This window comes from Stomoxys calcitrans, chromosome 1 (assembly GCF_963082655.1).
Source record: "Stomoxys calcitrans chromosome 1, idStoCalc2.1, whole genome shotgun sequence".
Taxonomy (NCBI): Eukaryota; Metazoa; Arthropoda; class Insecta; order Diptera; family Muscidae; genus Stomoxys; species Stomoxys calcitrans.
In genome coordinates, this window is record NC_081552.1 from 261,977,605 (window position 1) to 262,001,503 (window position 23,899).

Sequence of the window (23,899 nt, forward strand, 5' to 3'; positions counted from 1 at the left end):
AAGAAGCACTCTACTATTGAACAGGTTCACAGAGTTACCGATACCATTGAAAAGGCATTCGAAAATAAGAAGGTTTGTTCAGCTGTATTTTTAGATATCTCTCAAGCGTTTGACGGCGTCTGGCATAATGGACTTATAAACAAACTCAGAATGCTGCTTCCTGAAAATTATAGCGATATCCTCACATCGTATCTGAGAGATCGATACTACAGGGTACGGTACGAAAATGAATATTCCGAACTGCACCCCATACTCTCAGGAGTCCCACAGGGCAGTATCCTAGGCCCTATTTTATATCTTATCTATACTTATGATATGCCTCTAAACGAAAACTGTTTCATAGGAACTTTTGCTGATGATACGGTCTTGATGTCTTCAGGTTCAAGCTCAAAAGAATCAATAACTTGCTTGCAATCTGCCTTAAACAATATATCTAATTGGACCAAAGAGTGGGGACTAAAACTAAATAGTAATAAATCAGTTCACGTGGATTTTTCCAAGGTACACACTAGAAATACACCATTATACTTAAACTCTGAGCAAATACCAGTAGCAAACTCCGCAAAGTACTTAGGATTTACCCTAGATTCAAAGTTAACATGGAAAGATCATATTAATAAAAAGAGGGATGAGCTAGATATAAAATACCGTAACTTAAGCTGGCTAATTGGAAGAAACTCAGTCTTATCAACGGACAACAAACTTCTGATCTACAAACAGACGCTAAAACCTCTGTGGCAATATGGCATACAACTTTGGGGATGTGCTTCAAACAGTAATATAGAAAAAATACAAAGGTTCCAAAATAAAGCAATGAGATCAGCTGTCAATGCACCATGGTTTGTCCGAAATAGTGACTTACATCGAGATCTTAAAATGAAAACTGTAAAAGAGGAAATCTCTAACCATGCTCAGAAACATGCAATGCGGCTCCAGCAACATACTAACCCTGAGGCCCTAAAGCTGCTCGATTATTCGAATCAATTCAGAAGACTGCAACGATTCAAACCCCATGATTTGTTAACACGCTTCACAGGATAGAAGATAGATAGCATATTACGTAATAGAAATAAATTATCTTAATTCAAATATTTTGTATTAGGTTAATCTAATTACCCAATTATTTTTTAGTACGTCTGCATCAAAACTACTAGTTAGTCACTTTGTAATTAGAGACTAGTTGTAGTATTACTTTAAGCATGATACCTATTCAATAAATTTGCTTAAAAAAAAAAAAAAAAAAAAAAAAAAAAAAAAAAAAAAAAAAATTCGTTTCGGTTGCGGCGGTGCCGAGGTACATAGAGTTACTGACTGTCTCAAAGATGTGGTTCTCCACTTTCTCCATTTTCTTTATCTGCTCGGTTGTGCAAGGCTTTTTGGGAGATGAAACCATCCATCCGACCCAAGATATCGATGTCGTCGGCTTAGGTGAGTAGCATGGGTTCACTTGTGATTAGTGTGCCTTATCTTTTCACATCTGCATCTCGTATGATCTTCTCCAGCAGGATATTAAAGAGATCACACGATAGGCTGTCCCTTGTCTGAAACCTCGTTTGTTATTGAAATGGTTGGAAAGAGATCCATTCCTATTCTTACCAAGGAAAACGTATCAGCTTAAGTCTCATCCTGCAGAGTGCTGCAGGGATACCAAACTCAGACATGGCTTGAAATAACTTTGAACGTAAAGGAGCATCGAAGGCGGCTTTGTAGTCAACAAAGAGATGGTGGGTGTTGATTTGTTGATTTGTCCTTCTCGGTTTTTTTCCAGGATTTGGCGCAGTGTGAATATCTAGTCTAGGGTGGATTTACCAGGTTTAAAGCCGCCTTGATAGAGCCCAATTATCTCATTGACTTTAGGTTTTAATCTTTCACACATTACGCTCGAGAGTATCTTGTATGCGATGGGGAGGAGACTTATTCCTCTGTAGTTTGGCACATTCCATCTTGCCTCCTTTCTTGTATACGACACATAGTATGCTGAGGTTCCAATCAACGGGTATGCGTTCTTCTAGCCAGATTGCGTATATAAGCTGATGCATACGCCTTATCAGCGTGTTGCCTCCGGTCTTAAATAGTTCAGCGGGTAATCCATCGGCTCCTGCTGCCTTGTTGTTCTTTAGTCGGGTCAGTCAGTTAATTGGACCTCATTCTGACTAGGAGGTAAACATTCTATACCATCACCAGGGATTGGTTCTGCGGTATCCTATTCGACGCCAACATCGGACAAATGTTCTTTCCATATCCTCAGCATGTTATCTGTGTCAGTTACCAGATTTCCCTCTTTGTCTCTGCAGGGGGATGTGCCTGCACCAAAGCCATCGCTTTGATGTTTAATTCTTTGGTAGAATTTTCGGGACTTCATTCTGACTCCTGTACATCTTAATTCGCTCACACTCATGTCTTGCCATTTCCTTTTTCTTTCTGCGGATTATACATTTCTCCTCTCTCTTTTTCTCCCATGGCCTCTGCTTCATCTGGTGCGTTGCTACTGATTGCAGGGTTGCTCTATATGCCGCATTCTTGGCTTCAGTAGCATCTCGACAACTTTGCTCGTACCATGGCTTCGTTGGAGGAGGCTTCCGGTACTCAAGTACGGTTTTAGAGGCATTTTCCATGGAGTGGGCAATAGTTTGCCATTGCGCCATTATATCATCGGAACAAGGAGTGCTTTCATCAAGCAGTTGGATCAGTCGAGTGGAGTATGCCGCTGCCATTTGATGTGTTAGCAGTTTTTCGACCCTATGAAGTACATATATTTCTGATCAGGGTAAAACTATAAGACGATCTAGCCATGTCCGTCTGTCCTTCCCTCTGTCTGTTGTACCCCCATCCTACAGTCCTTAAAAATAGAGATATTAAGCTGAAACTTTGCACAGCTTTTTTTTGTCCACAAGCAGGTTAAGTTCGAAGATGGGCTATATTGGATTATATCTTGATATAGCCCCCATATAGACCGATCCGCCGATTTAGGGTCTTAGATCCATAAAAGCCACATTTATTATCCGATTTTGCTGAAATTTGGGACAGTGAGTTGTGTTAGACCCTTCGACATCCTCAATTTAAAATCTTGGGCCCATAAAAGGCGCATTCATTATCAGATTTTGGTGAAATTTACGACAGTGAGTTATGCTAAGACCTTTGACATACTTCTGCAATATGACGCAGATCGGTCCAGATTTGGATATAGCTGCCATATAGACCGATCTCTCGATTAAAGGTTTTGGTCCCCTAAAAGTCGCATTTTTTGTCCGATTTTGCCGAAAATTGGGACAGTGAGTTGTATTAAGCCCTCCAACATTATTTTTTAATTTGGCCCAGATCAGTTTATATTTGGATACAGCTGCCATATAGACCGATCTCCCGGTATAAGGTCTTGGGCCCATAAAAGTCGTATTTATTGTCCAATTTCGTCGAAATTTGGGACAGTAAGCTATTTTAGGCCCTTCGACTTTCTCCGTTAATTTGGCCCATATCGGTCGAGATTTGGATATAGCTGCCATATAGACTGATCTCTCGATTTAAGTTTTGGCTCCATAAAACGCACATTTAATGTCCGAGCTCGTCAAAATTTGGGACAGTGAGATAAATTGGACCTCCTCGACATATTTCTGTAATATGGCCCATATCGGTCGAGATTTGGATATAGCTGCCATATAGACCGATCTCTCGATTTAGGGTTTTGGGTTGATAAAAGGCGCATTTATTGTCCGATTTCGCCGAAATTTGGGACAGTGAGTTGTATAGGGCCTCTTGACATATTTGTGCAATATGGCCCAGATCGGTCCAGACTTGGATATAGCTGCCATATAGACCGATTTCTCGATGTAAGGTTTTGGGCCCATAAAAATAGCATTTATAATCCGATTTCACTGAAATTTGGGACAGGTAGTTGTATTAGGCCCTCCAGCATTATTTTTTAATTTGGCCCATATCGGTCCAGATTTGAATATAGCTGCCATATAGACCAATCTCTCGATATAAGGTCTTGGGCCCATAAAAGTCGCATTTATTGTCCGATTTCGCCGAAATTTGGGACAGGGAGTTGTGTCAGGCCCTTCGAGGTGGTGGGTATCCAAAGTTTGCCCCGGCCGAATTGAACGCATTTTTACTTGTTTTTAGTAAATCGGAACTGTAAAGTTGAAACTTGATCAAAATCCTCCTCTTTGGGCTGGAAACGAAGCCTATAGTTCTCATATAAATGTATCAACTGTTTTTCACTTTGAGAGCCTTTGTCAGCATGTTTCTTAAGAGGTTTTCTCAAAATTTTGCACAAAATCTCAGTTTATGACTTTTTCTATATGTACCAGATTTGGTTCCAATCACATCAGATTATGATATGGCTAACATATATATTTTTGTAAAATTTTCAAACTAATACAGCAGTAATTTGGTCATATATTAATGGATGCTCACAAAATTTGGCACATTAGCTTCTCCCATGGCTTTTGAGATTAGGGGTGAATTTCATAGAAATCGATTCAGATTTAGATATAGCTCGCATACATATAATTCGCATTTTGCACACGATTTTTCTATGACTACCCCAGTTTTTTTAGATTTTTGGTCAAAACTCCCTATTTCACACACACTGTGGTGTTCGGCATCAAAGGGTAGGCTTTGCTCTACATAAGTCCATCCCTTCTTGTTTTGCAGTTGGAGTTCTTTGTTTAGCTTAGACCAATTGGTCTCATTTTCATTTTCTTTCTTCCTTCAAAAATTTTTCAGTATATTTTGTTTTTTTTTCTCAAGACATCAGAAAAATAATTCATAAATTATTGTATGAATTTCCCGTTTGTAGCCGTTTTTTTTTTCTTTTTCCTTAGAGATCCTTTTAGCTTAAAATGAAATATTTATTCGTTGGAAATGCAAAATGAGAAATATTTACAATACTTGCAGATGCCTCGACCCACTGAACTAATTCATAAGCTTTCTTCATTTTTTATTTCTCTTCGATAAAACTACCCTGGAATAGCTTGTTGTTATCCATGAATTTTCCTTCTTTTCTAAAAGGAAATGCATCTCCATTAGAGACGAGTTTCGAACACAGCTAAAACTTACTGCTGAGAATCTTGAAATGAAATAATGCCACATTCGAGAGAACATTAAACGCAACTTTTTATATGTACACTGTTGTATATAAATAAATAAATAAATATATGTGAGTGGATGTGTATTCACAATACATACGTATAGCACAAATTCCCGTATTCCACTGCACTTACATTTAAGAGCAAACCATATTTACAGAGAAAAATAAATGCTACAAACAAAAACAACATGTTGTGTAAATAATAACGAATGGATAGCTTCGACTTTTTCAACACCCTCTTGGCAAATATATAAAATTAATATTTTGTTAAGCTAAAGGCAGAGGTAAGCATGTCCGCTTATGGTGCTGAACGCCTAGGATCAAATCCTTGCGAGAACATCGGAAAACAAGTAAACAGGCGATAAAATCGGCCGGGCCGAACTTTGGATACCCACCACCTCGGCTATATATGTTAACCACCTTTCATCAAAATCCGGTGAAAATTGCATACCTTATCTCCCATAGCAGTTATATCGAAATATGTTCCGATTTGGAGCAAATACTAATAAGAACAAGTCATTGTTTAATTGTGTATAGCCAAATATTGGTCTTTTTGGTAGCTATATCTAAAAATAAACCGATCTGAACCATATACGACACTTATACCGAAAAGCCAAACATAAGTCACTGTGTCAAATTTCAGTGAATTCGGATTATATCCAAATCTGGATAGATTGGGGCCAAGGTGCTGAAAAATATCGAAAAGCCTAACACAACGCACTGTCCCAAATCTCGGCGAAATCGAACAATAAATGCAATTTTTATGAGCGCAAAACCTTAAATCGAGAGATCGGTCTATACGGCAGCTATATCCAAATCTGGACTGATCTGGGCCATATTGCAGAAGGACGTCGAAGAGCCTAATTCAACTCACTGTCTCAAATTTCAGCGACATTGGACAATAAATGCTCCTTTTGTAGGCCCAAAACCTTAAATAGAGAGATCCCCAAACCTTAAATCGAGAGATCGGTCTATATGAGAGCTATAACCAAATCTAGACCGATCTAGGCCAAATTAACGAAGGATGTCGTACGGCCTAACACAACTCACTGTACCAAATTTCCACAAAATCGGATAATAAATGTGGCTTCTATGGGCCTTAGACCCTAAATCAGAGGATCGGTCTATATGGCAGATATAACCAAATCTGGACCGATTTGGGCAGAGGGGCAGAAAAATGTCGAAAAGCCTAACACAACTCGCTATCCTAAGTTTCATCAAAATCGGATAATAAATGTGGCTTTTATGGGCCTTAGACCCTAAATCTGAGGATCGGTCTATATGGCGGCTATAACCAAATCTGGACCGATTTGGGCAGAGGTGCAGAAAAATGTCGAAAAGCCTAACACAACGCACTGTCTCAAATTTCGACAAAATCGGACAATAAATGCCCCTTTCACGGCCCCAAAACCTAAAAGCGAGATATCGGTCTATATAGCAGCTATATTCAAATCTGAACCGATATAGGCCAAAGTGAAGAAGGACGTCGAAGAGCCGAACACAACGCACTGTCTCAAATCTCGGCAAAATCGGACAATATATGCCCCTTTTATGGCCTAAAAACCTAAAACCAAGAGATCGGTCTATATGGCAGCTATATCCAAATCTAAACCGATCAGGGCCAAATTAATGAAAGATGGCGAAGTGGCTTAGGCAACTAACTGTCCCAAAATTTCAGCAAAATCAGATAATAAATCCCGCTTTTATGACCCCAAAACCTAAAACCGAGAGATCGGTCTATATGGCAGCTATATCCAAATCTGAACCGATCTGTGCCGTATTGCAGAAGTATGTCAAGGGGCTTAACTTAACTCACTGTCCTAAATTTTAGCGACATCGGACAACAAATGCTCCTTTTGTAGGCCCAAAACCTTAAATAGAGAGATCCGTCTATATGGCAGCTATATCCAAATCTGAACCGATCTGGGCCAAAGTGATGTCAAAGGACCTAACACAACTCACTGTCCTTAATTTCAGCAAAATCGGACAATAAATGTGGCTTTTGTGGGCCTTAGACCCTAAATCGGCGGATCGGTCTATATGGCAGCTATATCCAAATCTAAACGGATCAGGGCCAAATTAATAAAGGATGTCGAAGGGCACAACTCAATTCACTGACTCAAATTTCAGCAAAATCGGATAATAAATGTGGCTTTTGTGGGCCGAAGAACCCAAATCGGACGATCGGTCTATATGGCAGATATATCCAAATCTGAACCGATCAAGGCCAAATTAACGAAGGATGTCGAAGGGTCTAACACAACTCACTGTCCTAAATTTCAGCAAAATCTGATAATAAATGTGGCTTTTATGGGCTTCAGACCCTAAATCGGAGGATCGGTCTATATGGCAGCTGTAACCAAATCTAGACCGATCTGGGCCAAATTGACGAAAAATGTCAAAAAGGCCTAACACACCACACTGCCTTAAATTTCAGCAAAATCGTATAATAAATGTGGCTTTTATGGGCCTTAGACCCTAAATCTGAGGATAGGTCTATATGGCGGCTATAACCAAATCTGGACCGATTTGGGCAGAGGTGCAGACATATGTCGAAAAGCCTAACACAACGCACTGTCTCAAATTTCGACAAAATCGGACAATAAATGCCCCTTTCACGGCCCCAAAACCTAAAAGCGAGAGATCGGTCTATATAGCAGCTATATTCAAATCTGAACCGATATAGGCCAAAGTGAAGAAGGACGTCGAAGAGCCGAACACAACGCACTGTATCAAATCTCGGCAAAATCGGACAATATATGCCCCTTTTATGGCCCCAAAACCTAAAACCAAGAGATCGGTCTATATGGCAGCTATATCCAAATCTGAACCGATCTGTGCCGTATTGCAGAAGTATATCAAGGGGCTTAACTTAACTCACTGTCCTAAATTTTAGCGACATCGGACAACAAATGCTCCTTTTGTAGGCCCAAAACCTTAAATAGAGAGATCCGTCAATATGGCAGCTATATCCAAATTTGAACCGATCTGGGCCAAAGTGACGAAAAATGTCAAAGGGCCTTATACAACTCACTGTCCCTACTTTTGGCAAAATCGGATAATAAATGTGGCTTCTATGGGCCTAAGACCCGAAATCGGAGAATCGGTCTATATGGCAGCTATATCCAAATCTGAACCGATCAAGGCCAAATTGACAAAGGATGTTGAAGGACATAAAACAACTCACTGTACCAAATTTTCACAAAATCTGATAATAAATGTGGCTTATGTGGGCCTAGGACCCTTAATCGGAGGATCGGTCTATATGGCAGCTATATCCAAATCTGGACCGATCTGAGCCAAATTGGCTAAGGATGTCGAAGGGCCTAACACAACTCACTGCTTTAAATTTCAGCAAAATCGTATAATAAATATGGCTTTTATGGGCCTAAGACCCTAAAGCGGCCGATCGGTCTATAAGGGGGCTATATCAAGATATATTCCGATGTATCCAATCTTCGAACTTGACCTGCTTATGGACAAAAAACGAATCTGTGCAAAGTTTCAGCACAATATCTCTACTATTATACCCTCCACCATATGATGGATGTATACCTATTTCGTCATTCTGTTTGTAACACCTTGATATATGCCCCTAAGACCCCATAAAGTATATATATTCTTGATCGTCATGACATTTTACTTCGATCTAGCCATGTCCGTCCGTCTGTCCGTCCGTATGTCTGTCGAAAACACGCTAACTTTTGAAGGAGTAAAGCTAGCCGCTTGAAATTTTGCACAAATACTTCTTATTAGTGTAGGTCGGTTGGGATTGCCAATGGGCTATATCGGTCCACGTTTTGATATAGCTGCCATATAAACCAGTCTGGGATCTTGACTTCTTGAGCCGCTAGAGGGCACAATTCTTATCCGATTTGGCTGAAATTTTCCAAGAGGTAGTTTTGTTATGCCTTTCAACAACTGTGCTAAGAATAGTTCAAATCGGTCTATAACCTGATATAGCTGCCATATAAACCGATCTGGGGTCTTGACTTCTGGAGCCACTAGAGGGCGCAATTCCTATCCGATTTCGCTGAAATTTTACACGAAATATTTTGTTATGATTTCTAACAACTGTACCAAATCGGTTCATAACCTATAGCTGCTATATAAACCGATCTGGGATCTTGACTTCTTGACTTCTTGAGTGTCTAGAGGCCGCAATTTGCCTTTAGACGCTCAAGAAGTCATGACCCCTGATAGGTTTATATGACAGCTTTATCCAGTTATGGACCGATTTCAACCATACTCTCCGATTTGGTTGAAATTTTGCACGACATGTTTTGGTATGACTTCCAGAAACTATGCTGAGTATGGTTGAAATCGTTCCATAACCTGATATAACTGCCATATAAACCAATCTTGAATCTTGACTTCTGGAGCCACTAGAGAACACAATTATTATCCGATTGCGCTGTAATGTTGCATGAGGTGTTTTGGTACGACTTTCAACAACTGTGCTGAGTATGGTTGAAATCGGTCGGTAACCGGATGTAGCTGTCATATACATCCGGTTACCGACCGATTTCATCCATACTCATCACAGTTGTTGGAAGTCGAAACAAAACACCTCATGCAAAATTTCAGCCAAATCGAATTGTCCTAATGCTGGCAACATATGTGAGGTACTATGCCATGCTAAACTTCTCTCGAAAGAGGTGTCGCACTGCGCCACACCGTTCGGACTCGGCTATGAAAAGCAGGCCCCTTATCATTGAGCTTAAACTTGAATCGGACTGCACTCATTGATATGTGAGAAGTTTGTCGCTGTTCCTTAGTGGAATGTTCATGGGCAAATTTGCATTTTCAAATGGAATAGCACAAAACATAAATTTTAGAAATGGCCAAATGAATGTGAAATATTGACCTGAAATCTCATTGATACAAGAATTGCCTAGAAACTAGGATACGATCTGAATTTTTTAAATAATTTAAACCTAAATTTGATGTTTCCCTTCCAATTCGAACCAAACAATATTAACTGTTTTCTTAGAATAGTTCGCTCAAAGATCGGTATATATGTATATTCGGGATATCCATTGACGAAAAAAGAAAACTAAAGGGCCACTGTGGCCACCTTCACCTTTTACTTTGTAATTTCATAAAAGTCACCTTGGTTGATGTGAAGTTTTTACTTCCATTTGGGTTCAAAAATATGCTCTATTCCTTTCCAATGTTCTTTGAATAAATGTCGTCGCAAATGAAAAGATTAACTTTACATGCTTGCCAAGGTCCTCTGCTCTAAAATGTACACAAAAAACAAAAACAACTACACCACCATCAGTCACTTACAGTCCATCAGCCACTGCTGCATCCCAAGTAGTTGCTTAGTTAGTGCTGCATCGAAGGCTAACACGGTACCGCACTTTCGTTACTTCTCTCCCTTCTGGTTTTCTACAGTCCGTGTTGTGACTTAAAAACAACATTCATGGCCAACATGCAACGGAACCCCCATTTTGTATTACAATTACTCACACACACACGCACACACAAAGATACACTAGCACGAATGAATGTTTTTAACTTAATGAAGTTGTTTGTGCAAAGGCAAATTGCTCAGCTGCACTCTGTGTCGTCGTATGCTCTTCCTAAAAAGGCACAAATGTGTGCAGGCGTTAAAGGCAAACTTGTTAATGTACCAAGTTAGGCAAGCACATACAGTCACAGAGAGATCGAAGGCAAGAGAGGGATACCAGCACATAACAACTCCCCTCATTTCACCATTCATGTTGGGTACAACAACAAAGTGTCCTAAGAAAAATAGCTACAAAATATGTAAAAACAACTTTAATTAAGGTTGTCAAAACCGTAAATGGAGTCACTTTAACTGCTGCTGCTGTTGCAGCAATGAAACAGGAAACTGACAAAACAGTAAAAAGAGCATAAATTAATAACATCTTGGCAACATGTATCCGGACTTGTGCAGCCAGCAAATAAAGTGGACTTCTATTGCACCAAGGTGCAAGAATATAAAAGAACATGTCTTCATTATAAAGGTGTGCATGTGATTCGTGAGTGGAACTCACGAGAAAATCACGACTAACGATTGAGAAAATTAATATTTGTTAAATGCATCCCAAATCATATGGTATTTTAACGTACGACTTCAGGAGCACTGTCATTATTGGAAATGTATGGGAGGAGTAGGAACAATTTCTGTATACAGATGCATAAAAATGAAAAAAAAAATGGAAAAGGCGTTAAGTTCGGCCCGACCGGAGAAATGCGCCTTTTATGGGGCCAAGAATTTAAATCTAGATATCGGTCTACATGGCAGCTATATCCAAATCTGGACCGATTTGGACCAAGTTTCCGAAAAATGTCGAAGAGCCTAACACAAAGCACTGTCCCAAATTTCGGCGAAATAGGACAATAAATGCGCCTTTAATGGGCCCAAAACCTTAAATCGAGAAATCGTTCTATATGGCAGCTATATTCAAATCTGGACCGATCTGGGTCAAATTGAAGAAAAATGTCAAGGGGCCTAACACAACTGACTGATCCAAATTTCGGTGAAATCGAACAATAAATGCGCCTTTTATGGCCCCAAAACCTAAAACCGAAAGATTGGTCTATGTGGCAGCTATGTCCAAATCTTAAGCGATTGTAGCCAAATTGAAGAGATATCGAAAGACAACTCACAGTCCCAAATCCCAGCAAAATCGCATAATAAATTTGGCTTCTATGGGCCCAAAAACTTAAATTGAGAAATCGGTCTATATGGAAGCTATATCCAATTCTGGAGCGATCTGAGCCAAATTGACGAAGGATCCGATAAAAAATGTGGCTTTTATGGGCTTTAGACACTAAATCGGAGAATCGGTCTATATGACAGCTATATCCACATCTTGACCGATCTGAGCCAAATTGACGAAGGATGTCGAAGGGCCTAATACAACTCACTGTCCCAAATTTCAGCATAATTGGACAATAAATGCGCCTTTTATGGCCCCAAAACCTAAAACCGAGAGATCGGTCTATGTGGCAGCTATATCCAAATCTGGACCGATCTGTGCCATGTTGCAGAAGTATGCCAAGGGGCTTAACCTAACTTACTGTTCCAAATTTTGGCGACATCCGACAATAAATACGCCTTTTATGGGCCTAAACACTTTAATCGAGAAATCGGTCTATGCGTTAGCAATATCCAAATCAGGGACGATAGCGCCCAAATTGAAGATATATGTATGGACCGATTTAGGCCAAATTAAGGATGGATGTCGAAAGGCCTAACACAACTCACTGTTCCAAATCGCGGCGAAATGGGACAGTAAATGCAACCTTTATGGCCCAAAACCTTAAATCGAGAGATCGGTCTATATGGCAGCTACATTCAAATCTGGACCGATCTGGGCCAAATTGAAGGAGGATGTCGAAGGGCCTTACACAACTCACTGTCCAAAATTTTGGGAAAATCGGATAATAAATGTGGCTTTTATGGGCCTAAGACCCTAAATCGGAGGATCGGTTTATATGGCAGCTATATCCAAATCTGGACCGATCTAGGCCAAATTAACGAAGGATGTCTAAGGGTCTATCACAACCCAATGTCCCCAATTTCAACAAAATCGGATAATAATTGTGACTTTTATGGGCCTAAGACCCTAAATCGGAGGATCGGTCTATATGGTAGATATATTTAAATCTGGACCGATCTGAGCCAAATTGACGAAGGATGTCGAAGGGCCTTACACAGCTCACTGTCATAAATTTCAGCAAAATCGGATAATAAATGTGGCTTTTATGGGAAAGATATATCCAAATCTGGACCGATCTGGACCAAATTAAAAAAAGGATGTCGAAGGGCCTAACACAATTTACTGTCCCAAATATCAGCAAAATCGGGTAATAAATGTGGCTTTTATGGGCCTAAACCCCAAATCGGCCGATTGGTCTGTATGGCAGCTATATTCAAATCTGAACCGATCTGGGCCCAATTGACGAAGAATGGTGAAGGGCCTAACACAACTCACTGTCCCAAATTTTGGCAAAATCGGATAATAATTTTGACCCTAAATCGGAGGATCGGTCTGTATGGCAGCTAAATCGAAATCTGGACCGATGTAGACCAAATTGAAGAAGGATGTCGAAGGGCCTAACTCAACTCACTGTCCCAAATTTCAGCGAAATCGGCTAATAAATGTGGCTTTTATGGGCCTAAACCCTAAATCGGCCGATCGGTCTATATGGCAGCTATATTCAAATCTGAACCGATCTGGGCCAAATTGACGAAGAATGTCGAAAGGCCTTACACAGCTCACTGTCATAAATTTCAGCAAAATCAGATAATAAATGTGGCTTTTATGGACCTTAGACCCTAAATCGGAGGATCGGTCTATATGGCAGTTATATTCAAATCTGGACCGATCTGGGCCAAATTAAATAGAATGTCGAAGGGCCTAACACAATTTACTATCCTAAATATCAGCAAAATCGGGTAATAAATGTGGCTTTTATGGGCCTAAGACCCTAAATCGGAGGATCGGTTTACACGAAAGCTATATCCAAATCTGGACCGATCTAGGCCAAACTGATGAAGGATGTTGAAGGCCCTTACGCAACTCACTCTCCCAAATTTCTGCAAAATCGGATGATAAAAGTGGCTTTTATGGGCCTAAGACCCTAAATCGGAGGATCGGTCTATATGGCAGCTATATCCCAATCCGGACCGATCAGGATCAAATCAAAGAATTATTTCGAAGGGTCTAACACAACTCACTGTCCCAAATTTTGGCAAATTCAGATAATAAAAGTGGCTTTTATGGGCCTAAGACCCTAAATCTGCGGATCGATCAGGGTCAAATCAAAGAGGGATGTCGAATGGTCTAACACAACTCACTGTCCCAAATTTTGGCAAAATCGGATAATAAATATAGCTTTATGGGGCTAAGACCCTAAATCGGCGGATCGGTCTATATAGGGGCTATATCAAGATATAGTCCGATACAGCCCATCTTCGAACTTAACCTTCTTATGGACAAAAAAATATTCTGTGCAAAGTTTCAGCTCAATATCTTCGCGCGTGAGTAAACTTTTTATCATGTAAGTGTGCGTGATTATGAGTCGACATAAAATAGTAGTGTGAGTAACATTTTTCTCGTGAGCGTGAGTGAAAAGTCACCCACGTGCACATCTCTACTTCATTTTACTCGCTTATTTACAGAGCATTCTAAACGAAATACTACCTTGAATTCTATTGACCCAGGGACAGGCAAAAAGATGCAAAAAAGAACGCTTTTCACATGATAGATTAATTGGAATGAAATTCGAAATATGGTCTTTAACACCGTTACAAAAATTGGCAACTTAGCGCTTATAACCAAAACAAAAGATTATCGGACTTGTAGTCGGTCATTATTTGCGGCGAAGCTGGTTAATGGAGGTTAATGGACACATATCTCAGAGAGAGGCTTCTTGGAGATCACCGCTCAGGGCAAAACCACGTCTTAAGCAAGGTCAAGAACGCAGAAACTTAGTTGACCTTCATGACCTTGTCGTTCACACTGATATATCTGTGCAACTATAAACGACAACAACATGATATTTGTTTTATTGACAGCTCCTTATATTTACAAGCCACCAAAAAGTAAAAGTCACAAAGGGCTATTGATAGCGAACTCAAACACCCCAAAGTGAACAAAATGTTTGCGTGTTGTACCATAAATTTTCATAATTATTGGCAACTTTGCCTAACGCCTTGGTGGTGATCCACAAAAAACTGCTACAACAACTTAAATGGTTCGGGGAATGAAAACTACAACTCAGATCCAAGATCTGAAAATATCCCGTGAAAGGATGCAACATATATATTGAACAAGGAGCACAAGGTAAACCGAAACAAATTAAAATGGGTACACGATCTCATACACAGCAAAAAAAAAAAAAAAATACAAGTAAAAGCGGCCGGGCCGAATCATACAGGGTGGCTGATGAATATTGCTACAATGATGAATATTGCTACATTTTTTTTTCGGTGTATGGAATACATTTTTCTTTTATTCATGTTAAATTAAATTATTAAATTAATTATTAAATTATTATTAATTAAATTAATTAATTAATTAATTAAATTAATTATTAAATTATTATTATTAAATAGAAAAAAAGTTATTACATTTTTTTTTGGTAGCGGCTTTCATCAGCCACCCTGTATATACCCTCCACCATGGATCACATTTGTCGAGTTCTCTTCCCGGCATCTCTTCTTAGGCAAAAAAGGATATAAGAAAAGATTTGCTCTACTATTAGAGCGATACCAAGATATGGTCCCGTTTGGACCACAATTAATTTATATGTTGGAGACCTGTGTAAAATGTCAGCCAATTCGAGCAAGAATTGTGCTCTTTGGGGGCTCAAGAAGTAAAATAGAGAGAATGATTTATATGGGAGCTGTATCAGGCTACAGACCGATTCAGACCATAATAAACACGTATGTTGACGGTCATGGGAGGATCTGTCGCACAAAATTTCAGGCAAATCGGATAATAATTGCGACCTCTAGAGGCTCAAGGAGTCAAGATCTCAGATCGGTTTATATGGCAGCTATATCAGGTTATGAACCGATTTGAACCTTATTTGGCACAGTTGTTGAAAGTCATGCAAAATTTCAGCGAAATCGGATAGGAATTGCGCACTCTAGAGGGTCAAGAAGTCAAGACCCAAGATCGGTTTATATGACAGCTATATCAGGTTAAGGACCGATTTGAACCATACTTGGCACAGTTATTGGATATCATAACAAAATACGTCATGCAAAATTTCTGCCAAATTGGATAGGAATTGCGCCATCTAGAAGCTCAAGAAGTCAAATCCCCAAATCGGTTTATATGACAGCTATATCAGGTTATAAACCGATTTGAACCTTATTTGGCACAGTTGTTGTATGTTATTACAAAACACGTCATGCAAAATTTCATTTCAATCGGATTACAATTGCGCCCTCTAGAGGCTCAAGAAGTCAAGATCCCAGATCGGTTTGTATGGCAGCTATATCAGGTTATGAACCGATTTGAACTTTATTTGTCACAGTTGTTGAAAATCATACTAAAATTCGTCATGCAAAATTTCAGCCAAATCAGATAGGAATTGCGCCCTCTAGAAGCTCAAGAAGTCAAGTCCCCAAATCGGTTTATATGATAGCTATATCACGTTATGGACTGATGTAATTCATACTTGGCACGGTTGTTGGATATCATAACAAAATACGTCGTGTAAAATTTCATTCCAATCGGATAAGAATTGCGCCCTCTAGAGGTTCAAGAAGTACTGACCCAAGATCGGTTTATATGGCAGCTATATCGGGTTATGGACCGATTTAAACCATACTTAGCGCAGTTGTTGGAAGTGATACCGAAACACCACGTGCAAAATATCATGCATGGGGGTATTCTAATTTTATCATTCTGTTTGTAACTCCTGGAAATATTCGTCTAAGACCCCATAAATTCTTGATCGTCATGACATTTTAAGTCGAACTAGCCATGTCAGTCCGTCTGTCGGTCCTTCCGTACGTCTGTTTGTCAAAAGCACGCTAACTTTCGAAGGAGTAAAGCTAGCCGCTTGAAAAATTTCAAAAATATTTCTCACTAGTGTAGGTCTGTTAGGATTGTAAATGGGTCATACCGGTCCATGTTTTGATAAAGCTGTCATATAAACCGATCTGGGATCTTACCTTTTTGAGCCTCTAGAGGGCGCAATTCTTATAAGATTAGAATGAAATTTTGCACGACGTGTTTTGTAATGACATACAACAACTGTGCCAAATAAGGTTCAAATCGGTTCATAACCTGATATAGCTGCCATATAAACCGATCTTAGGTCTTGACTTCTTGAGCCCCTAGAGGGCGCAATTCTCGCTCGATTTGACTGAAATTTTGCAGGTAGTGTTCTGGTATCACTTCCAATAACTGTGTTAAGTATGATTCAAATCGATCCATAATCTGGTATAGCTGCCATATAAACCGATCTTGGGTCTTAACTTCTTGAGCCTCTAGAGGGCGCAATTCTTATCCGATTTGACTGAAATTTTACACGTGGTGTTTCGGCGTCACTTCCAATAACTGTGTTAAGTATGATTCAAATCGGGTAATAATCTAATATAGCTGTCATATAAACCGATCTGGGGTCTTGACTTCTTGAGCCTCTGGAGGGCGCAATTCTCATCCGATTTGGCAGAAATTTTGTACAAGGGCTTCTCTCATGAACTTCTACACACGTGCCTAATATGGTCTGAATCGATAAATAGGTTGATGCAGCTCCCATATAAACCTATCTCCCGATTTTTCTTCTTGAGCCCCTACAAGGCGCAATTCTTTTCCGAATGAACTGAAATATGACACAATGACTTCTACAATGTTCAGCATTCATTTATGGTCCAAATCGGACTATAACTTGATATAGCTGTATATCAAGTCGGAATCGGACTATAACTTGATGGAGCATAACAGTTCTTATTCAATATTCTTGGTTTGCCTAAAAAGAGATACAGCGCATAGAACTCGACAAATGCGATCCATGGTGGAGGGTATATAGGTTTCGGCCCGGCCGAACTTAGCACGCTCTTACTTGTTATTCATATTATTGGGTTGCCCAAAAAGTAATTGGGCAACGCTTATGCAGTTGTTTTAACTTTCAACTTGATCCATTTTTTTTTTTCGATTGTAGCAATCGTCATGTGATCCTTGTTAAACAATTGTCGAATGTTTTTTTAATTAACTTTTGGGGAAATTTTATTGCATGAATGCATGTGACAAATGTATGACAATTTTGCCAAAAATTCCACATATTTTCCATTTCACTTCATTTCATTACATTTGAAAATGCAACACTCTGGCAGTCAGGGAGCAATTAGAGCAACAAGGATCGATGCATACCAAACGAATGCAGGGCAGAAAGAGAACGTTTCCAATTATCATATTGAAAATATTTTTGAAACATGTTTCCCATTTCGTTACGGAAAATTCAATTAACTTAAGTAAATATCGACAGAGATAAATGTTTAATTTATAATGCAAATAAAGCAGAGAGTCGATGGAACTGCGACAATGGCAGCGACAGCAAGGGCAACGAGCCCATTTCATATGAATGTGGCTTGACTGAGAGTGCTCTTCTATGTCTGTCCGTCCGTCCGCCCAGTTCGCCGTTTATCTTTTATTCAGTACCAGTGTGTGAAAGTGTGAATTGAATTTGCACGTCTCCATACCAAGCAAATGCATGTTTGTGCGTGTGTATACTTCGAGATAAACAGGGCAACAGTCTAACTGACAGACAGACACACTCTCGCATACAAATCCTTGAACATTGTGTTAACATTCAACGAATTTATGTTGAACAATTATTGTTCGCATACAGCCGCACTTCAACGACAGCGGAAACGGAAGATGTTGCACTGAGAGAACGGATTTAATGTACAAAATTGTTATGTTACAGACACACACGCACTCATCTATATGTATGTGTACGCTTGCTTACGTATCTCCAAATGCGTGTAAGGCACTGGTATCTGCACAAATGTTTGCATACCAGCAGTTCTTGCAGCAAACGGAATTTATAAATAATTGCATTTATTTAGAAAAAAAAAAACACCAATCGATAGAAAAGAAACTCCATTGCCATTACATAGAAAGATGCAACGACAATACGTTTGCATGGAGATCGATTAACTCATTGCATTTTCAATTCAAGTAAACACAAACCAACTTGGATTAAACAAGGGAAAAACTTTAGTTCGACTAGGACGAAACTTGTCGGAAGCTCCCATCATAGATTCCAGAAAAACAAGTAAAGGAAGGCAAAGGAATTGGTTGGGGAAGGCTGTCGAAAGGGGACACATCTGAAGGGGGAAGTCTCCAAGTTTGTTTCTCTCTACAGCCAGTTGCCATCAGGCTCTGGTCTAGGGAGCTAAACGGACGCTCACCTGTTGCTACGCAACGTGCTGCGTCAACAAGCAAAACTCAGCGCTATAGGAGTGGCGTAAATACCCCATCTCCGGAATTGAAAATTGGGTTAAGTACCGATTGCGCTAGAGAAGCTTAGTTATTTGGGCCTGCGGATCGGTTTATATGGGGGCTATATCAAGACATAGTCCGATATAGCCCATCTTCGAACTTAACTTGCCTATGGACAGAAAAAGAATCTGAGCAAAGTTTCAGCTCAATATCTCTATTTTTAAAGACTGTAGAGTGATTTAAACAGACAGACAGACGGACGTCTTAGATTTTTACCACGATCAAGAATTTTATATTCTTTACTAGCCGAACCGGGCCCGCCCCGCTGCGCCTTCTTGAACTCTCTAATATCTTTTTTGGGGTGGGGGACCCTTCGCCCTGAATGCGGATATCGCATTCGTGCCTTTGTGGCCTATAACGCTGAACGCGTTCGAATTCTGGCAAGAACTTTGGACAAAGCGGTGTTTATCCCCTGTTAATGTGGCGACATTTGTGAGGTACAATGCCATGCATGGTCATTTAAAAAATTTTCCCCAAAGAGATGACGCATTGTGGGATGCCATTCGGACTCGTCTATGAAAAAAGGTCCCTTATCATTGAGTTTAACTTGAATCGTAAAGCACTCATTAATGTGTGAGAAGTTTACCCCTGCTCGGTTCCTGGTGGTAATGTTCTTCCCTAGGGTAGTGTTCTCATCAGGGGAGGGATGGCACCTCAGACATTTCGACTCAAATATGGGTATCAAATTTGTGCTGTATTTCCAAATCCCTTAAATTTGAGCCCCCTATTGCCATGGTCGGTAAATATGAACCGTTTCGAGGATGTTTTGGGGCTGGGGCGGCCACCGGCACTTTGCACTGAAAATAGATATCAAATTCGTTGATTATTCCCAACGAAAATGAAGTTCAGTTTAGGGGGTGTTTGAGGGCGTACCCCAAAATACTTGGCTCCAAAATTGTATATCAAATTCGTTTTCTACTCTTAAATACATTTCATTTGAGTCCCATATTGTCATAATGGGTCAAATAACCTATTTGACGTATCTTTCGGAGGAAAAGCGCCACCTAGACTTGAATGCAAATTTTAATGTAATATTCGTAATCTACTTCCTAATACCTTTCATTTGAGTCCCATATAGCCATGGTCGGCTAATATGCCCATTTGGGGGTATTTGGGGGTGGGCAAACTCCCATTATTTGGACCTAATGTTTTATGCCATATTTGTATTATACTGCCAAATGCATTTCATTTGAGTCCCATATTGACATGTACTTCGAATATATTGGGTTGCCCAAAAAGTAATTGCGGATTTTTTAAAAAAAAGTAAATGCATTTTTAATAAAACTTAGAATGAACTTTAATCAAATATACTTTTTTACACTTTTTCCTAAAGCAAGCTAAAAGTAACAGCTGATAACTGACAGAAGAAAGAATGCATTTACAGAGTCACAAGCTGTGAAAAAATTTGTAAACGCCGACTATATGAAAAATCCGCAATTACTTTTTGGTCAACCCAATATCTGTGTAGAGGAGTTTTAGGGTTGGGGGGTGTCCGCTGGGTCCTTGGACCCAAATTTTAATATAATATTCGTGTTCTGATCTCTAATACCATTCATTTGATACCATAACGGTGCCCATTGGACCACTTTTGAAAATGGGTGGCGTTGTTGGGGTAAGGGGGAGGGTCCGCCTCCACCCGATATCTAAATTCATATAGGCTATGTTTCCCTCCAACGTACAAAATCTATGAAAATTTTAAGAAAATCAGTTCAGCCAAGTTTCATATAGTCATAATGGGTCTAATGGCGTTTTGAGGGGTCGCGTGACCCTTTATACTTCGATCTGATTTTGTATGCCAGATTCGAAATCTACTCGCGAATACCTTTCATTTGAGCCTCATATTGAAATGAACGTCCAATATGTCTGTTTGGGGGAGCTTTGGGTTTGGGGCAGCCAGATGGGTACTTAGACTCAAATTTTTAAACCATATTCGTATTCTACTCTCCAATACCTTTCATTTGATACCTATATTGTACCAATCGGTCCACTTTTGATTTTGGGATGTGTTTTTGGCATAAAGGGGAGGGTCCGTCCCCCACCTTCGATACGAAAAATTATATAGCCTATGTTTCCTTCCACACCAACCTACACAATATGCGAACATTTCGAGAAAATCGTTTCTGCCGTTTTTCAGTCTACACGGAACAAACATATTGAGTCCCATATATCCGTGATTAGCTAATGTGCCCATTTTGGGCGTTTTTGTGGGGGTGGGATGACCCCTATACTTCGACATGAATTTGTATGCCAGATTCGTTATCTACTCCCGCATACTTTTCATTTGATACCCATATTGTCCCGATCGGTCCACTTTTGATTTTGGGTGGAGTTTTAGGGGTAACGGTGGAGGGTCCGCCCCCTGCCGCTATCAATAAATTATAAAGTCTATTCCTACTTCCTGACCATATTCGTAATCTACTCCCGAATACCTTTCATTTGAGTCCCATATTGTCATGATCGTCAAATAAACTTATTTTAAAGGTTTTGGGGCTGGGGAGGGCCTCCAGGTACTTGGACCCAACCTTTATTATGAAATTCGAACTCTACTCATGAATACCTTTTATTTGAATTCCATATTGTCCCGATCGGTCCACTTTTATTTTTGGGTAGCATAACGCTACAGTCTTCAAAAATAGAGATCTAGAGCTGAAACTTTGCACAGATTATTTTTTTTTTTTTTGTCCATAAGCAGGTTAAGTTCGAAGATGGGCTTTATCGGACTATATCTTGATATAGATAGACCGATCCGCCGATTAAGGCTTTTAGACCCATAAAAAGCCACATTTATTATCCGAATTTGCTGAAATTTGGGACATTGAGTTGCGTAAGGCCCTTCGACATCTTTCTTCAATTTGGTCCAGATCGGTCCAGATTTGGATATGGCTGCCATATAGACCGATCCACCGATTTAGGGTCCTAGGCCCATAAAAGCCACATTTATTATCCGATTTTGCTGAAATTTGGGACAGTGAGTTGTCTTAGGCCCTTCGATATCTTACGTCAATATGGCTCAGATCGGTCCAGATTTGGATATAGCTGCCATATAGACCGATCCACCAATTTAGGGTCTTAGGCCCATAAAAGTCACTTTTATTACCCGATTTTGCAGAAATTTGGGACAGCGAGTTGTGATAGGCTCTTCAACGTCCTTCGTCAATTTCGCCCAGATCGGTTCTGAATTGGATATAGCTGCCATATAGACCGATCCCTCGATTTAGGGTCCTAGGCCCATAAAAGCTAAATTTATTATCCGATTTTGCTGAAATTTTGAACAGTACGATGTCTTAGGCAATTCGACATCCTCCGTTTATATGGCTCACATCGGTTCAGATCAGATTTGGATATAGCTGCCATATAGACCGATCCCCCGATTTAGGGTCTTAGGCCCATAAAAGCCACATTTATTATACGATTTTGCTGAAATGCGGGACAGTGAGTTGCCCTTCGACATTCTTCTTTAATTTGGCCCTGATCGTTTCAGATTTAGATATAGCTGCCATGTAGACCGATATCTCGATTTCAAGTCTTGGCCCCATAAAAGCCACATTTATAATGCGATTTCACTGAAATATGATACAGTGACTTATGTTAGGCTTTTCGACATCCGTGTCGTATATGGTTCAGATCGGTTTATTTTTAGACATAGCTACTACCCCAGGTGGTGGGTATCCCAAGCTCGGTCCGGTCGAACCTAACGCCTTTTTACTTGTTGATGTAAATTTTCCAGCAATAAATTAAATCAGTTCTTTGGCAAAATCAAACATGAAAGAAACAATTCTCAATATTTACAAGACAATAAAAGAACAACAACAATAAACAAAAAAGGGGCCAATGAACCAATGGCCTATCGCCCAAAACTGCTACTTATCGACTTTCCAAAAACATTTACAATTTAAAAGCAATTCGCCGAAAGCAATTTGTTGTTGTTCGACAAATGCGAAAATCTAAGACCCTATCTGTCTATGGCTGCCATTTGAAGTGGTCTCCTTTAATTTTAGTAATGTTCTCGGCAGCAGACACAAAGTCCATTCGATATCCCGCCAGGCTCAGTAGGTATTACAATTCAATTAAAGTGTCAACAGGATATCTTTAATAAATCCTACCACTTTCTGAATTCTCCCCACCTACATACCTTCCGCCTCCCTCCCCCTACCTCACAGATGTAATTTATTATGTCAACAAAATACCAAAGCAAAAGATGAAGAAGGAGAAGAAGAATGCTGCAAAGATTTTGTGGCTCAGACATCTTTGGTTGCTGTGGTCGAACAAACGGCATGGTGGCAAACGGCTTGGAGGGGGAGCATGAGGCTCTGCCATATTGTCGCAGCAAAAAGCTAAAAGGCAACAAAGCAATGGGCCAATAATCAAAATATTGTTGTAATTTTCGACATTCTAACAAATTCATTGGTTGCCTTTAAGACATCTCACTTACCCGCATTACAATCGTATTAGCTGCTAAAATGTATCTTTTTCGCAAGTGCGAGCGAATCGCTTCAATTCACTGATTTGGATTGTGATTCAGTTGTAGATGGTTTGTTTTTTTTTTTGCCTCTTGTTTGCCTCTCCAACCAACTCGACAAGTAAGTGACACAATTTTATCGATTCATTCCTATGTGTACAGTGTATTAGGGTGCAACGAAAACAAACAGCTGCCTTCAAAAATCTATCAGCAGCATTGAATGAAACTCAAATTTAACAATACGTCATGCAAAATTTCAGCCAAATTGGATAGGAATTGCGCCCTCTAGTGGCTTAAGAAGTCAAATCCCCGGGACGGTTTATATGACAGCTATATCAGGTTATG

The 23,899-nt window shown here is 39.8% G+C and overlaps 1 protein-coding gene across 1 annotated transcript in view; it reads right to left on the minus strand.

Moving 5' to 3' along the window:
- LOC106093890 (uncharacterized) overlaps nucleotides 1-23,662 on the minus strand; it is a 90,794-nt gene extending 67,132 nt beyond the window's left edge. The window contains exon 1 of the mRNA XM_059369329.1: nucleotides 23,528-23,662. The gene's annotated coding sequence lies outside the window, so the exon portion shown is untranslated. The remainder of the gene's footprint in view (nucleotides 1-23,527) is intronic.
- Nucleotides 23,663-23,899: the final 237 nt, after the last annotated feature.